General features: G+C 47.3%; 1 long non-coding RNA gene across 12 annotated transcripts in view; it reads left to right on the forward strand.

The window, feature by feature from the left end:
* LOC107314699 overlaps positions 1-14,902 on the forward strand; it is a 49,332-nt gene extending 34,430 nt beyond the window's left edge. For all 12 annotated transcript variants that reach the window (XR_001555591.2, XR_004307283.1, XR_004307285.1 and 9 more), the window contains 2 exons: positions 1,564-1,738; positions 11,382-14,902. This is a non-coding gene — a long non-coding RNA (uncharacterized LOC107314699). The remainder of the gene's footprint in view (positions 1-1,563; positions 1,739-11,381) is intronic.
* The last annotated feature ends 1,509 nt before the right edge of the window (positions 14,903-16,411 follow it).

Raw genomic sequence — 16,411 nt, forward strand, 5'->3', positions numbered from 1 at the left:
ACTAATATAATAGCATCAATCATATGTTGCTTTGTTCAAGCATTACACTAATAATACACTGTCCATATTGCAGGAAATGCTTTGACTCAGGGGTCTATTGCATAAGCATAGCCAGAAAAATGCAGCATGAGCACTGGGCTACTCACAAGAAAGCCACAGCAGAGACAGGATAGATTGCTATAGAGTCTGCAGGCTGGGTCTGCTCTTGCCATACGCTCAATTGAGACCATTCTGAACAGCTATCGGCTATATATTGTGTTCAGAGTCCCTCCTGTGGCACTTCTGCTTTTCAGTGCAGATGTGGACAACCTCAGGTGAAAAACAAAGCTACTATTTTATTTTCTCTTGTGGCTGATGACTAAAGCAAGGAGCAAAGGAAGAGACAGTGATTGCCTGCTGCACCTACAGTGTTGATGAGCTGTGTCCAGGGAAAACTGCAACGAAGGCAGTGCAAACTCCAGAGAGCCCCTTTAAGCAGGACTTAATTCTCTGCCTTCTGATTTCTGCAGTCGAGCAAGATTTAGTCACTTAGTATCACAGCAATTAACCATTACTCACAGCCAAAGGGTACAGAGAACATGAGGAAAAATTTAGAGGGATTAGAGCTGAGTTGGCACTGCAAGGTTCATCAAAAATGGAATATCCATGTATGCAAAACTGCAGTTGCTTATTTCAAGCAAGGACCCCATACTCCAGAAAACTGATAAAGATTTACTGGTCTATTTATTTATTTTTTTTTCCAAATAATCTGGCCCTATTTCTGCTTCCTGTATCATGGAACATCCTTACTGTGACACATAAACAGTGCGTCTTCCTTTGGTGCAACATGTTTTGGTGCAGACACCTGGAATGGCTGGAGGCTATAGAGCAAATATCTCCACACTTACAGTGCTCGGTTAATAAAGCATATACTCATCAAAATTCAGCAGGTTTTACAGCCATAAGCAAAGGGAATAGAGTGAAATTAGAAGATGGAGGCAGAAGCAGTGGAGGGCATCCTTACATGTGGTATCAAAAAGGGAATGCAATCTCTGAAGGAGCAAGACTATAAATAAAGGGCATCCCAAGAAGACAGAGCTTTCAAAATTGTTCTCACATCCTATGGAAAGTTCCCCAGCATATCAGCAGTTTCTTAACAGTAAGGTATTTTATTGTGCCTGCATACATTATTCATAGGCTATTGCCAACACAGTTTTTAAACACTCCATTAAACAACCGGGCTACACAATTCACTTACAAAAGGACATCAGAAAGCTGCTAAGTTTCTTGTATTACATCGTGAGTCCTCTACTTAGGTTGTCTAAATTAATCACCATTTACCTCCCCTTGTCTGGACTTCTGGCAGTAAGAAACAACTAAACTGGAAATAAAAGTTCCACATAGTCCCACAGCACTGAGTGCACTAGGAACTAGCAAGTTACACTTCCTCCTCCTCTTCTGAAGTGATGCATCACATTGTCCTCAGCCACCTCCAGATCTGCTGCCTGGCTCCAGCTCTGTCCTCTCCCTTTCTGTACAACTCCTTTGTTAAAAACATGGTTGATCACATTCTCTCTCTTGCAGTTGCAGAGATGGTAGCACCTCCGGCAAGATCCCCACCTCTGTCCTGCCAGCCAAGGATCTCCGCTACACCATAAAGAGCCTGAGACCTTCAGGATGGAAGACTAACTGCTTCCAAAGATAGAAAGGATTTTCAGCATCCACAGTGCTCCAGATCCCTGTAACAGTCTCAGCTAAGGTAAGTAATATCTTCTATTTCTGAAGACAGAAGTCTATGCTGAAAGGTGTCATTCATGTTCAGCCATGTTTGCAAATCACAGCATCACCTTAGAAGCATACAGGAGAATACTTGGGTTTATAAACACTGGAAGTTTAATTTAATACTCTGTCATAAAATAAAATCACCTGCAGTTTGAGCAGTTACCATTGCAATCACAGCTTGCCCTCCCCTGTGTGCACATATGATGAGACAGGTTTTAATTACATTTGTCATTTTCCCCAGGAACCTTCCCTTACTGAATGTGAAATATGCAGTTGTGCAGAAAGATTATGTTTGCTTGGTAACCTTGAAATTATCATTTTCTACTATCTGAATTTAAATTTTCCAAACCCAACCAGCATTATTTTAAAATAATAGTTTGCATTATTTCCACCCTAAGAACAACTGAGGAGTTCTTCAGGCATAGGGGGTGAGATTCCAGTCTCAGTTGCTCACCCATAACTCTGGAATTTAGGAGCTGGAGTCCTCACATAAGAAAAAGCTCATAGACATAGAAGGTTTCTCATCATTAACTCTTTATTCCTATACACCTTTTCTACAAGTATACTTTAAATGAGTTATTTCAAAACATGCCCTTGCCTATTACTCTGTGCTATGGATCAGCTGAGCTTCTGTGCTGGCTCTGACCAAAAGGAGTGCCCTATGAGGGGCACTTCACAGAGACAGAGATTCCCACATAGCTGAGATCCAGGCACTCATCCTGCTGGTGGGATGGTGTAGCACTGGATATGTTTGGGAGAAACACTGTAAGAAAGGCTGAAGCAACAGAAGGATGAGGCTGGGGGATTTCCCTGTTTGGACAGGTGGCTAGGACCTAGGTAGAGAAGATGGGACAACTTGCCATCCAGAGGACAAGTCATAGCTGGTATTGGGAAACTGTGTACCAGCATGAGTGGAGGCTGTGGCTTGAGGAAAGCCAAGCACATAATCCGTGACTGAACTTGCCTGTACCTCAGGGAAGGAAATCTTGCTTGGATGAATAGGCAAATTGCATCAAGCCAACCATCTCCCTTGCATTTGTGTCTCAAAGATAGAACTTGAGATGTGGCTGTGCTGTAGCATTGGAAAATGAAATATTTGCTGCAGGTGACAAGATCTTTTGGTTAATGTATCATTTTTTATGGCTTTAAGCTGGGTTTTGCCATTTTATTAAAATGTCTATTGAATTTTACTCTCACTTCTCTTTTTCCACTGCTCATTTACTCTATCTGACACGGAGTACAGAAAACATCTTGAATACAATGACAAAACAATGTTCACAAGCTTGGAATTTTTACTGAGCATAATTCAGGGCATCTTTTCATTTCTTATGTTTACCAAGTCATTTAGAGTCTTTAAAAAATGGTTCAAGTTGCAGTAAAGACATTACAACTGTATCTGTGGAATTCCAATGGAAATACATGTATTTATTAAACTATCTGCATTCAAACAGAGCCAATGAAACCCTCCAGAGCTTAGACAGACCATGGGGAAGTTGTGTCCTGGCTCTCACCAGGAGATGTACACCCATGATCCTTAAACAGAACCTGGTACTGACACACACAGCTCTTGGAGGCTCATAGCTTGGATATCCACCTCCCTGCTAGGGATTCATAGGTGTACAGTATTTCTTTTTGTTTTGTCTGTTCTTGCCCTGCTCCAGCTTGGAATATTGCTCATTTCCTTGTTGTTCAGCAGTGACAGATGATGCTATCACACAAGTACTCCAGCCATGCTGTGGTTTGGTATTGGTGTAAGAGAGGTTAGGCTTGCCCATGAGGAAACACAACTACAGGAGAAGAAACAATGCAGGGCAATAAAGACTGAGAAAAGGTACCCAGTGCACAAAATATATGCTGGACCCAGCATGTAAAAATGACTAAAAGCTTCATACAGTAGCCCATAAGCTATATCCTCAAATTAGTTATTGATGACTAGCCAAGAGCCCAGAGGACTGTAATGACCCCAGCAAGATATGTGGGATATCAAGTAATGTTTTTCTCTTCACAAGTCTCCTAAATCAGCCTACACAGAAAATGAGCATGCAGACTCATCTGCACAACAGCTGTGTGCCAGCTTGCTGTGGGGCTGTGGTTCACACCCATCAGGTTGTAAAATGTTGTTTTCCATGAGGAGTGTTTTAAAAACAATACCCCAGCTATTCCACTGAGCAGCACTTGAGCACGACTGTGCACGCTGGCCAAAAAAAGCTGGGCTGCTGTCCTCCACCCATCCCTCCCGTCGGCCTTGGCTGCCTGAGTACTGTCTTATGTATCAGTAGCTGAGCTCTTTCTCCTGGCTTTTGGCATCGTTCATTGTGGATCCTGCCTTGGTTCTGCCTTACTATGACAATAGCTCCCACCCAAGTTGTGCACCAAGAAGTATTTATGTGACTTTGTTGCCAGGTATTGTGATGCCACTCCTCATTTTTCTCACTGCCCAGCAAATATGGCTCTCTGCAAGGCACTGAAAATCCTCTGCTGTTCAAGTCATGGAGGGGTGGACCATGTCAGACCTGCTTCAGCCTGCAGATGGACCACAATTAGGACATGCAACACACTCTGCAGAGCAACTGGGAACCAACATGATTCTCCATCAGGCTATGCATACAAAAAAAAACAAACAAACATCTTCATGCATAATCAAAATGAGTAGACTCTAAGGGAAGAAGACCCCACGTTCACAGATCCTAGCCAGTGGTAGCCAATTTTCTCTGGGTTTCAACTACTCATCAGCTTTTGTTAAACTAAGAACAAACACAGCAGTGCTGAGCAACTCCTGGCCACAAACTCACGAAAAGTCAGTCCTTCTGGCCTTGCTGCACTCTCGTCCTTGCTCAGACAGTGCAACATCAAGCCTTCTGCACAGATGCACACTGAAGCCATTATAAAAGAGGGATTTTGTTTTTATGCAGGGGGTCAGATGTGTGTGCAATAGGAAGTCTGAGCTGCTTGGTACTCAAATGCACCATTTACATCATCCTTTTCCAAGGCGAATGTCAGGGCCCTCACTGCGCCACAGAGCAAAGGCCTGGCAGCCACTTGGGATGCTCAGCTCTGCAACCCGCCTGCATGGATCTCAGAGGTGTGAGAGAAGAAGGCTGAGATGAAAAGGGACCATCCATCCAGCACTTCATAGTCCACAGATTGCTGAAATATTAGGGCTGTCCGTGATGGTCCCAGGTAGATGAGAGCACAGTGCTTTGCCTCCAACTGTGCTCTCCCACAGGAGCAAAACTGCTCCTGGGAAGTCACTTGCCTTTCATCAGGGAAGGAGATGGCTTGTACATGTTCCAAGCTGCTCCTGAATGAAATTACAAGAAAAAATGTTTGTTTACAGAGAGTGGCAGAGTTACTGAACCAGCCAATCAACCTGCTTGAAGTACTGTGTTAGTGCAACATACTTGTGCAAGTCAGGTATTAATAAGAGGGTTTACGTTTGTGTTGTATGTGCCATGAGTCAAGCATCCAATGCAGATGGCTCCTAAACAGACTCCACGTGCTGCAGGAAATTCAAAGTGGTGGATAAGCCCTTCTCCCCTCAGGTGGAGACGAGACTTAGATAATGCCTAATAAATTCCCCGGGAGAAGGTGGTCCATAGTTCACCTTTGGGAGATTGTGTGTGCTGATAATGGACTGTTTGGCTCCACTGAGTTCACACTATGCCCTGAGTTTGGCCAGGCCCTGCGACGTTTTATTGCAGCTGCTGGCACCCCTCAGCACTCAGGGCCTCCATTTCTCTGACAGGGTGGTGCAGTCATACTCTTCTTGTGCTTGGCTGTCCAGCCAGACCTGTTTGCAGGTAGTCCAAAAAACAGGTTTTGTCTGACAGTAGATCCTCTGTTTCAGTACAAGCTAGAAGCAGCTAACAGGGGTTGGCCTGAATGCTTTCTGCCCCACAGGCATGGTCCTCCCAACTCAGCCACTCACAGCTGGGGCAGTGGGACCAAGGCAGCCACTCCACTAAGGGAAAAACAGTCTTTTCAGCCTCTCCTGCAAAGCAGAGCTGGTCTTCTGGCTTCTCTCATCCCTTCCTGCACTCCAGCAGCCTCAGTACCCTCCTCATCCCCACAGCTCAACTGCATCACACCCCTCTTAAGCAAAGTAAGCTCCAACCACACTTCCCAGCTTAGCTCCACAGTTGAGAGCTAGAAACCTCTCTTGTAACACCTCTCCTCTTTCTCTCTTCTCTCTTCTCTTTTTTGAAGAACAAGCTGTGGCTACTTGCCATAAACATGCAATTAAAATTTTGGCATGGGCCCCTGCAGTCCTTGGGTGGTGAACTCAGATATATTACTGCACAAGTTTTTGGCATCAGAGGAGTCACCCTTTGGTGAGAGACACAGGGTAGCAGGCAGCGGGTGAGGATTAATCAAACTGGCATCTAAAAAGGGCACCTCTGTGGGGCTGGGCTGCCCCACACACAGCTGCATGCAGAAATGAGAACTGCAATAAAAGGTTTCATTTCCAAGCCAAGATCCTACCTGACTTACAATCACATCAGAATTCAGCCTAATCACCAGATTAACCCAGGAATGGAAACCTGTTGGCAGTGAGATTAAAGCCTTCCATACAAGTGCTTTTTACCCCCAGTGCAGTGAGAAGGGAGCCAACGTGGAGCAGCAGTCTGGTCCCCCAGCAGTTGCCAGCATCTCTGCCTGGCAGTGGGCAGTGTTTGCTTGCAGCATTGGCCTCTCGGGGCAGACTGCAGCTCAGTGCCTGTGGGCAGCAGCACAGCAGGAACACCACAGGGCCGCCCAGCTGCACGGCAGCATGCCAGCATGCAGGACAGGATGTTTTGCATCAAGCCGTCTGATGAGCACGTGAGCAAGGCTCACCATGTCCTGGGAGTGCTGGCATGTGAGATTGCAGGCGTAGCTCTCAATGTCTCTTTCCTGATGAACACTCTCCAGGTGGGATTTCTCCACTACAGGCTGCTGTCTGTCCCTAGCATAGGACACTGCTCAAAGCTGCTCTGTCCAATGTTTTGCTTTGGCTGTGTTGTGATGGGAAGAGGCTACAGAAGATTGCACAGGGCACATAACCTACAAAGGATATTCAAATAAATGGCTTGGGAAGGTAAAAGAGGTGAGGAGCTCTAGACAATCTTTATGGTGTTTTCCAGAGGACAGGAAGAGGGTACAACCATGAGTCCCTGTCCAGCTGCCAGGGAGGGGAGACCCACAGGGTGAGGAAGGTCAGTTTGGCTCAGCACCAGATGTGACCCAGGAGCTCTTGGATACTGTAGCAATGTGCTGTTACACCTTAAAAAAAAACATCTGCAGATGCTTGCAAAATAGCAAGGAGAAAAGCCACAAAAAGGAAAATGGAGTCTCACCTTCAACAATCTCCTACAGGAAGACTTAAACAGATGAGGGGACAGTCCCATAGCAGCCTACAGTTGGACTCTGGGGCCAAGGAAATCCCCCTCACTGTGTTAGGGCATTGCCTGTGCCACACACTGACCGGGAGAATGGGATCGCTACAACAGCCAGACCATGTAGTCACAGGGGTGTCTGCTCTTCGTGTCCCAAGGAGCCCTTAGGATGCTGAAACCTTTCTTTAGCAGATGAGCTTAACTCATAAGATGAAAGTACAGACAAACACACATCAGCCTGAACTTAAAGCTTGGCTCAGATGTATGTGTTTTTGTTAGGACTTGTTTTGTTTGGGTTGGTTTTGCTTTTCTCCTTTACCAAGCATCATCTGTTCTGTCGGCTGGGCTGGCACAGGATCGCAAGCAGAGCTATTTTAACAAACTTCATTTAATCAGAAGTAGAAATGATTGACTCCCATCTGCAGCCATCCTATGGCTGTGAGCAGTTCTGGGATTGCATTTGGAGTGCAGTCAGCAAAGTGCCACCACCAGTGACCAACAGAACCTCCAGTCACTTTGGATGTCTCTGCAGGGGACAAGGGAGTTGTCACAGACCTGTGCTTTCAGGGCAGTCCATCGGTTTTCAGAAATGAAAACAAACAAACAAAAAAATGAATTGTGTTTGCCTGCCAGCATCTTATCTCAGAGCAAAGATTGCTTTTGCCTTCTGGGATTCCGGATCTTCCCTTTTGTGTAACAGAAAGCAAGTCCCTCTAAGCATTTCCTTCACTGCCACACTCACAAAAGAAGCCCTTGCAGATGTTTAAAAACCCAAGCCATAATGGATCTGTCTTTTCTCCTTGCCCATCAGAGCAGCAGTGCTGTCACTGCAGGGGCACAAATCCTTCCCGGGTATGTGAGATCAAGTGGGGCTTCATCCCCAGTGCTGCTGGGACCTTGGAGTGTGGCTGTGAAGCTGCATGGAGCTTCAGCACACAGCTGGCTCACTGGGCAGCCCTCAGGATGGGACAGGGCAGTTATTTGGCCTCTCACGCTAAAATCCAGATAAGACATCTCTTCTGTGTGTGGAAGAAGTCTCCAGAAGTCATAGAATGGCCTGGGTTGAAAAGGACCACAATGATCATCTGGTTTCAACCCTCCTGCCACAGGCAGGGTCATCCTGGGAGTGTTACCCAGGCAGAAATCTAGCAGATAAAGCAGGGCTGTGCTGAGAAATCCAGGAGGGATAACTCAGCTCATCTTGTGCCTAGTGGAAACTGAATGAAATGCTCCACATGCGCATCATGTCCTGAGGGCTGAACGCTTGTGAAACATTGTTGTTAAAATTAGACGGGAAAACTGCAGTATGTTTAGAGAGTTGTTACTCTGTTACCTCATAAAAACCTAGTAGCCCTCCTCATTTTGTAACCAGACCGATGTGTTTTAAGAGAATGGAGTATGTAAGGTCAACATATGACAGGGAAGTCACAGATTTTAATTCCATTATCTGTTCTCATGCCAAGATGTAACCTGGACAAGCCAGTATCAGATACAGATAACACAAAGATTAATTGGACTTTCCCACCCAGTTGCAACAGGAAGGGGCAGCCAGGGTGGCAGATGCAAACATTGGCCTACACAATCACTAACCCACACACTCCCAGGATTCACACTAATGCATTAAGGGTTTCACTTGCAAAACCCCTGCTGCAATAAGTCCACATATACAAATGCAGGCCATGTTCACAAATAAACATGTACCTGCATACCAGGTTAATGCCCGTTACTCTGAGGGAGCAGGTCCATGCATGCGTGGGGCATGAACTAATAAATCATCTTGAAAACTTCATAAGCATCAGTTAAATGATAAATGTGGTCACACTCTTTTTATATCAGGGTTGCAAGGAAAAGCCATGCAACAGGCTTAGTCTCTTGAAATGGAACACAGGCCAGCACTGTTATGCAGGCACCCTGGCTGGCTCTGACTAATGCCACAACAAAACCAGAAGACATGAGCTGTGGGCTCAGGCTCTCAGCCAGCACAAGCCCACTTCTGCTGAAACCATAGCAGACACAGTGACTCACATAAGGCTGAATATCTGCCCCATATGTCTAGCACGTGCTGAAAAATGTGCAGCTGGCCTAGCTCCAAGGCTACCCTCAATCTTAAGCAGCAACTTAATCAGAGGCCACTTGCTGCTAGTGTAAATTGACTTATTTTGATACAGAACTGTAAATTCAATATGTGATACTAATTAACTGGGACTATGTTTGTCTCCAAAGATGTCATCTGGCAAGGGGCAAAAAATGAAAACCGAACAAAAAGTCCGAAGGCTATTCCACTAACATGGCTTACCTAATCCTCTCAGTCTTGAAGTATGTGTTTTGCACTAACTTAACTTACTGAAGTTAACTTCTGCGAGAAAGTGTACCCTGCTGGTAGAAACAAGGTGTTTTCATTAGCTCACCACTAGGTGAACCAAAACAGCCACCACCCTCCTTAGCAGGCAGATTAGCACCAGGGAGTCAGCCTGCAACATTAAAATCAACACACACAAGTTGCACTTACCCAGAGAGGAACTACACCCTGTGCAACGCTGGGCCAGTCTGCAACATAAGCCTTGGGCTCTCTGCAGATGTCTGAAATCCATCCCACACCAGTATGCTTGGCATGGATCCATAAATCATGCCAGGCAGGAAGGCACCCACACAGCCCACCCACCACCTCTCAGCTCTGGGGGCATGCGGTCCTCTCCTAGACTGCCTTCCACTCCTTGTTACCTGGATACCCGCTCACATTCAGCATTACTTTGAGGGAAGCTCCACACTGACACACTTGTCATACAGAAACCTGCTGTTAGCCCATTAGCTCAAATGCTATTTAGATGATAGCAGTACAAGCAATGAGTATAGGAAGGGCACAAGAAGCAGTAACCATCACCTTCATTTTGGGCATGCTGCAGTAAGCGAAATCTCCATTGTAATCACAAATCTATTGGTCATTTGTGTGACATGAAGGGCAGTGGAAAAAATGAAGTGCTAATATAATATCCATATTGGCCTCCAGGCAGGAGGGGAGTTACAGAACTGATCGCCTCACAGCTCAAAAGTTTCCACATGGTGCCAGATGCCATCTTTTTCTCAGAGCCTCATTTCACTGGAGTTATTGGTTCCTCAGTATTACACAGAGAAAGATAACTTCGGCTCTTCTGTTATACTGCGTGTGTTCTGGATGGAGATACTTGAAGAGGAAAAGAGAATGACAGAAATGCATCTCTGTCCATTAAGGAATTATGTATAAGTACAGGCTTCTGAACCTGACCCATAACCTTAATACACAAAGCACACTTGGAACAACAGCCACGTGCAACTTGAGTGATACACTCAAGTTAATGAAGCCTTTAATCTACAGCACTGCCTGCAGCAGTCATCAGCTCTAGCTGCTTAATGCAGCCACTCTGGGACTGAGAAAACCATGAGAGAAGTCCATGCTTTGTAGCTCCACTTTCACTACGACAGCAAATGATGATAAAGGCATTGCAAGAACACCCAAGTTCAGCCTTAAAAAATATAAAGATCATGGTACAATACTACACCTGGACCCTTACTTGCCTAAATCAGCACAGGTTGTCAGGCCAAAGCTTTAAGGCTCCTCCCAAAAGGAGTGACTGACATAAATGTTGCTAAGATCCTGCTAAGCTTACCTGAGGTGATGCCTCCCTTCCTTATTTCACTGAGTTCAGAGATCTCATCTATAACTCATTCAAACTGGCTTGGTTTTTATACAAGTGCTATATTTTCACAATTGTCTGTGTGGTAAGTAAATGTACTTGCTTACAGGTCTCCTGTGCAATAAAATTCCAGCTTATTACATACTTAAGTAACTGGAAAAATTATAATGAAAGTAACAATGCTGGGTATAAGCAAAGAGAGAAATTAAAATAAACCTCTAAGTTAGTTATTAGATGGCTGCTAGCACTTAGTTTCTTTGTGCAGAATTAACACGTTCTCTACTTTAAAAGGAAAGGTTCAAATAGTTCAAAGTGGAATCTGGCTTTTTTCAGTTTGAGGATTGTAAAGCATACTTTCTATTAGCAAACCTTTATAAATATGCTTAGACCTACTACTGCTGTGATTGTGCATAGCACACAGAGTCTCTAAGCAGCGTGGTTTATGTCAGGTTTCTATATTCAACTGGATCAGGTATCCACCCCGTATCCAGCCATATCCTGTATTTGTTATTTCATATCGTACATTTCTCCCTTTTTCTTAGCCCAATTTTTGAAAATGACTTTTTGTTCCCAGACAGTGACTCCCTGCTTCTACCCATGGGTGACAAAGGCTGTTCCTGGCAGGGCACCTTGCAGAGGAAGGCACCAAGGCTTCAATTTGCTTGATGCAGCCAAAGCAACACCTTCTCCAGTCCAGCAGCCTCCATCTAAAGAGGCAAGTACGTCAGAGGATGAAAGGGAAGGGATCGGAATTGTCCATATATGGCTTCTGGGCAAAATCAAATCAGGCTGTGCTAGGCCAAGTAAGAGCCAGGTGTGGAGAGAGGGTGTTACAGGGATGAGAGCACCACTTAATGACTTTGTATGTCCCATTCCATTTTCCCCAAGGTGATGTGCGAAGACCTATGCTTAGTTCAGCCCTCACTTCATTTAAGGGGAAAGGTGTGGTGTGTCTCTCTGAGCCTGTAGCATCACATAAGTGCAGGAGTGGCTGCACATCTCCAGGTTCACCTACTCTGCATTTGCAGTCCCTACAGTTCTGGCACATGCTGGAGAGAAGTCCTTAGGGCAAGGCAATCTTGCACAGCTTAACGCTCACAACTCTTTACCCACTAAGGAGAAAAAAACTAGAACAAAAATTACTAATGAGGCAGTCTCAGGAAGAACTTTTATTAAAATAGGACCGGTGATGAGTGAACAAGAAGAGAATTAAACCTCGCATATCTCTAAAGCAAATGTGTTGCTTACTAAAACTGCCCTCCAACCTCAACCTTTCAGCCCACTCGCCTTTAGGCAGCAAAAAAGCAGCTCCTAACCAGAGCAATATCAGCAATAACAGTTTGTAAGCAGGATGCTCCTGCTTGCCTAGCAGAATAAGCAGAAGCTGTCCTCCAAGGTGACTTCCAGCCAGAGCAAGCACTGCTCACCAGCTGGAGCAGGACCGGCAGACACACTCATTTTTACTGCCACAGCCTAACTCTGTCCAAGTCTGGACTCCAGCACCACCAGGACTCTGGAACATTACCCTGCTGAGTGCCTGGAACAATACATTAAAAGCTGTTTGGGCCATAGACTTCTGTATTTGTGGGCACTCCCCCCTCGGCACGTCTGTGTTGTGCAGCACCAGAGACAACAGCTCCGCACAATGCTGCGGACATGCCAAACCCCCAGGGCCATGATGCACACCTGGCAGCCAGCACTACCAAGCAGTACTAACCGTCACATCTCCCAGCCTCCTCTCCATGGTTCATACCTCCGTGCATGGTTTCTTCTAGCTGTCATCTGTGCAGCAGACCTGGAACTCAGTGTTTTAAGTAAACCATCATGTTTCTTGCGAGACTGTCTTAGTAGGGGTGATGCGAGAGATCAGGCTGTGCCTAAGTAGTCCGGGCCATCTGCTGCTGTTATGCAAAGACCATAGCTTTGAAAACTGGAAAGAAAACCATGGTACTCCTGGCGGTGTTCTTCTAGTGTCTTCCCTGTTCATGCTGATGCTGCAGGACATCAGGAGAAAACATGCACTGTAGACAAGTGAATTCACCTGGCTAATTTGATTATGCCTCGGGTGCTGCCCTTAACATTGTCCCTATCAGAGGCAGAACAGATAGTCACACTGTCTCCAAACACCTGATCTATCTATGCAGCAAAAGGCAGCACTGCAAAGATAAGGCTTGGGCCCCAAGGATAGCACTTCACTGTGGTCAGACTGATTGCCCACTGCTGTTCCCTTCAGCACCCAACTGGTTGGAGGAAGTCCACCGGTCCTGCAGTCCACACTCAGTCCTTCTCACCCCATATGCAGCTCCACTTGCAGCTGTGCAGTGGCCGTGCCATGCTCCCAGGCAGCAGAGAATGCTGTTCCAGCCTGCCCATTGTGGCTGCAGCACAGCAAATGGCAGAGCCATTCCGCATGCTCCATCAGGAGAAGAGCAATGTGAAAATGCACCAAAGGTGATGTGCAAAGAACTGCTCCTTGACACACTGAAGGCTGTCAGCCCTGTGCTGTGATCTCTCTGAAGGATTAGACCAGTGCTTGCTGAAGCTGAAGACCAGCTTGCTGATAGCTGTGATAAACAGCTGCAGCTCCAGCCACAGCTCCTGGTGTCATCATTTCTCCAGCAATCTGCAGCCTTACGCCTGTGTTAGCTGCCTTTGGTGAAGCAAAGGGTCGGTATGTCAGGGATGAAGCCAGAGCAGAAACGTCTGTTGTTAGATGACAAAGAGCAAGTAAAGAAAACACTTTTCATGTGCCACCCTGAGTTACCTTATGAAAGAGTAGTTCCTGGTATAGGTGAAGCCTTCTTAAATTACGTACAGCCTTCCCAGGGCATAGTCATGTGGTAATCATTTGCTGCAAGACCACCCCTATTAACCAGCCCTGGGAGCCAAGTACTATCTCCTCTCAATTACAAAACAAACTGCCAGCTTTTAGCTATTCCAACATTGTCCCAGGGAAATATTTCATTTCCAGGGCACAAGTGCACAGCTCACTGTAACCAAAGCATTACCTAGATGAATTTAGCTTATGGCACAGCAGCACTAAGATACTAGGCCTCTTCAGTTATTTCTGAAAAGCACAAGGAAAAAATAATAAGTCATTTGACCTTAGAATAGTGTAACATACAGGCTACTTCCCTCTGTCTCTAAAGATAAAAATCATCCCTAGGCTGCTGATGAACTTACCAGGTATGTGGTAATGACTGGGGGAAAATTCATCTGAGCAATGTCACAATGTGAGCTGCTGCACAGCACTGGCAAAGGAGTGCAAAAGTTTTGAACCCTGGCTCTGTGAGTTAGAGATGGGGGGGAGAACAGGACTGCTACCCTTCTGTCTATGAGACAGAACATGGAGGGGTGCCGGGGATCTGGACTAGCCATCAACCACAACTTTTCACATCAGGATGATGACAGACGCACAAGGAACCGGGATACCGAACATAGGTGTTTGGTGCTGAGAGGAAAGCACCGCCCGTCAACTCTACTGACAGCCAGCTCTTCTTAGCGCACCCAGTGGGCTGCTGCTGCATTCAGCCAAATCCCTCGCTTTCTAGAAACAGGAGCATGCAAAGCAGCGTGTGACTGCACAGCTTCTCAGCTGTTCTGCTGAGCGCTTTGTCTTTTTCCAGCATCCCCTCCACCCGCGGGGTCAGGACCCGGCACCACACGTCCTCCACGAAGGACAGCAGCGAGCTGCCGTTTACGTTACACTAATTAAGCTTCACGACTCCCCGTGGGACAGGCAGGTGACACCATCCCTGCCTCACCACCGCTGCGCGGAGGCAGCGCCAGACCGGCTCCTAAGGCAGACCCGAGCGGACGGCAAAGCACCGTCCGGCTCCGCGTGCAGCGCCGGTCGAGCTGCCAAGCTGCCAGCTGAGCACGTCCGGGCAGGAGGGGGTGAAGCCTCGGGGACAGGAGGCATAGAGGGCACGGGGCTACACTAGAGCCCGGGGAAGCGGCCACACGGAGTGCAGCGAGGCCTTGGGGCAGGTGGGCGAGCCCAGGCGGACGTAAACAGCAGCGCTCCGAGCAGACACATCGCACACAACGCAGATCCACCATACAGATGTTTACAAAAATAACAGGAGGAAGAGGTGAGCACAGAGCAGCACCGCCGGAGCACAGCCACGGCCGGACCGGCGGTGAGCGGCTCACCGACAGCGGGTATGGGGGCAGCGGGTACGGGGGCAGCTGCAGGGGAAGGGTCGGAGGCAGACGGCCCTGCGAGGGCGAGGGTCCCGCTCCCCCCGCCCGCCCTCCGCACGGCCCGCACTCACCACGGTGACGGGAGACACCATATCGGCGGCGGGGCGCGTCCTGCCGAGCCGTGCCGAGCCGTGCCGAGCTGTGCCGTGCCGCCGGCCCTGTCGCTCCCCGCCTGCCTGCCGGGCTGTTTTTTTGTACGGCGGTTACGTCAGCGGAGGGGGGGCCCGGGCCCTGCCCCCGGGAGGCGGAGAGGGGCGGGCGGGCCTCCCCGCGGTGCGCGCCGCACGCCCGGCCCCGGCTGCGGGTAGCGCCGCTACCGCCCGGTGCCGTCCCAGCGCCGTTTCGGGCACGGCCCCCTGTGGCCTTCGCCCTGCCTGCCCCGCTCCTTTCATCACCTCCCACCGCGGGGCGCCGCGCTCAGGTTGGTTGGGGTGACACTGGGACTCCCTTCGGTCTATATTTACGCGAGGATTAATGTTGAAGGATGCAGGAAGCCTCCCCACGTGTAATACGATCTTGCTCAAAAGTTTTGCTTCATAACAAAACAAACAGGTACTTAAATAGTAGGTGATTAAGTAATTTGCTATTTGCAGCCAAGGCAGGAGTCACGTTTGGTATTTATCACATCGAGGGGACATTTTCTCCTATAAAGCAGAGAAGAATCCGTGCAATTCTTTTGCAGTCTTTGTGCAATCAATGAGTATCGCGTTTCTGAGTACAGAATGTTTCCAAGCAGCAGCCCCGAGATCCCACATGGGCATCACAATTGCGATCACAGACATGTAAATAGAGAGGGCAGCATTTGGTCCATCAGCGCTCAGTGGGACTGGGATGGACTCTGTAGCCTCTGCATCACTTGCCAGTCTGAGAGGGGGTTCTACCCAAAAAAGAAACTGCAGATGTGCACCATCAGATCAGAAGGGCAGCATGGGGAGATCTGAGGCAAGTAAACCTCAGTCAGATCAAAGGACACGGTTCTCTGTACAGCAAAGAGCTGTGTGGCCACAGCCAGGGGATTAAATCCCGCTCTTGCAGTTCCAATGAAGATAGTTCACAGGGCAGTGACATTTTCATGAGGCAGGAAGAGGGGGATAAGCTTTTCCTTTTCTGAGGAAGTAGGTGAATTAGAGTAATGAAAGAGATTTCACAGCATTCCATGGCAAAGGCCAACCCTGCTGCAGTCAAAGAGATCTCTCTTGGAAACAGCACAAGGAGCCAAAGGTGTTTGTATGTCAAAGGATCTGACACCATAGGGGATTGTCAGAAGGACCAATGGTCTGTCAGAACCAGGGTTCCTAATTGCTTTTAAGAATCCTTCTGGGAGCTTGATGATGTCTGGGTATTTAAATATCTTTTTAAAAAAAAAAAAAAAAAGAAAAAGAAAAAGAAAAAGAAAAA

Source organism: Coturnix japonica, chromosome 5 (genome assembly GCF_001577835.2).
Source record: "Coturnix japonica isolate 7356 chromosome 5, Coturnix japonica 2.1, whole genome shotgun sequence".
NCBI lineage: Eukaryota > Metazoa > Chordata > Aves > Galliformes > Phasianidae > Coturnix > Coturnix japonica.